The following is a 1864-nucleotide window of genomic DNA, read 5'->3' on the forward strand; positions in this document are numbered from 1 at the left end:
GTATCTCCCCTCACCGTCGTACCAGCTGCGCGCCGCCCGACCTCGCCCCGGTCACGCGTCGCCCCACCCCGTACCAGTTGCGCGCCGCCCAACCTCGCCCCTGCGCGCGTCGCCCCTACCCACCGCCTCCGGCCGGAGCGCCTCCCTGGCGTCGGATCCAGAGGATCCCGCAACGCCGCCAGCGATGGGATCCGACAGCAGACGACCAAGCCAGGCACGCTGCTGACCGCCGCGAGCTCGCCTCCCTCCTCCGACCCTGGGCCAGATCCATGGCCAACCGCCCGTCGCCCTCCCCCCAGCCAGTCCCCATCTCCAGCGCGACCACACCATCCTCTTGCAGCTCAAGCCGTGCCGTGCCGTGCATCTGGATCCCTGCAGCAGTGCACCGTGAGCCTTGGAGAAGTGCACCGCGAGCCCTCGAGCAGCTCATCCACGGGCATCGACAATTTTTTTGGCTTCTGCAGTTCGGTAGCCCCGTGCAGCTCGGGCGCAAGCATGATGCGGTTTGATGCTAGTGCAATTGCTATCTTTTTTTGCGTGCAGCTACAGTCCATTTCGTCTTCGCTGTAGTGAAGTTTCAGGAGAGTCGTGATGGGAGAAGTTCCCGTGGCATCTCAATTTACTGCTGTTTTTTTCACTACTGAGATCTGTTGTGGTTCTCTTCTTCCCAACAGCAGAAGATGCGGTGTGGCTATGGCACGGTTGAAGTTCAGGACATTTTTGTTGGTTTTTCATTTTCATGGGTCGTGTATCGGCAAGCTCTCCCCCGACGCGTCGTGTAGTTCGCCGGTCCACATCGTGCGGTTCACCGGCCATTTGACTGCATTGTAGTCGACCCCTCATGTGTGGCGTGCAACTCGGAGCAAAGCGGCATGCAGTTTAATCTGTTGTTTGTGGTTTTTTTTGTGTCTATCGAATGTATCTGGTTGGGATATGATGAATTTTGTGTAAAAAATATTTGTTGAGAAGTTCATTTCAACAAGCATTAATGGGTCATTTTTCAAGAGAAACATAAATGGATGCAGCCCACTTTGAGGAGTCTTTTGGTTCATTGCATTTAATAAAGAAGAAACAAAGTGTTGTTCACTTGTTTCATGGTTAAAAGGAAACGATGCAGCTCACTATGTCTTTATCAAAAAAGGATGTGGCTTTGAAGCTCACTTTGTTGTCTCATGCAGTTTTTTATAAAACTTCTCCGCGGTTCACTTGTCCCACTTGTAAAAGGGAAAAAAATATCTCAAAGAAGCTCGCTTCTATATTAGATGTAGTTCACTCGTTCGGTCCCTGTGGTCCACTTGCTTGGTCAACGCACGTAAAAGATTAATAAGTATGAAAAAAGACAACAAGTACTCATGAGGTTCACTTTTGGTAGTGTTGCGGTTCACTTTCGGAAGTGTTGTGGTCCACTCTCGTCTGAGAAAAATTGACGTTCGACAAAAGAAATCATGAAGTTCGCTTGACTGTCTGTTGCAGTGCGGTTTTCAGTTTGAAGCAGTGTGTTCTTCTGTCCGACGACGATTTTGGTGTCACGAAAAAACAGTGTTCGCTTTTTGCTAATTTTAAAACTGCTCTTAAACCGTAAGGAATTAGAGAGTGTGTTCTACATGAAAAAGTTACGTCTCATCGATATCTTTCCAACGGCATATCATTTGAATCATTTCGACAACCGGTTTGTAAAAATTTCAAGAAAAACGGCCGCTGGCGCTTGTCGTCCACCGCACGATTTTCAAAATTAACTAAAAACTACAAGGAATCTCAAAACCATTCCTACATATGAAAGTTGCGCCTTGTCCATAGCTTTCCAACGACATATTACACGCCTCGTTTTGACAAACGGTTCGAAAACTAGAGTGAAAACAGTGCC

At 48.9% G+C, this 1864-nt stretch overlaps 1 long non-coding RNA gene across 3 annotated transcripts in view; it reads left to right on the forward strand.

Moving 5' to 3' along the window:
* LOC119349695 overlaps positions 1–973 on the forward strand; it is a 6129-nt gene extending 5156 nt beyond the window's left edge. For all 3 annotated transcript variants that reach the window (XR_005169497.1, XR_005169496.1, XR_005169498.1), the window contains one exon: positions 675–973. This is a non-coding gene — a long non-coding RNA (uncharacterized LOC119349695). The remainder of the gene's footprint in view (positions 1–674) is intronic.
* The last annotated feature ends 891 nt before the right edge of the window (positions 974–1864 follow it).

This window comes from Triticum dicoccoides, chromosome 1B (assembly GCF_002162155.2).
Source record: "Triticum dicoccoides isolate Atlit2015 ecotype Zavitan chromosome 1B, WEW_v2.0, whole genome shotgun sequence".
Lineage (NCBI taxonomy): Eukaryota > Viridiplantae > Streptophyta > Magnoliopsida > Poales > Poaceae > Triticum > Triticum dicoccoides.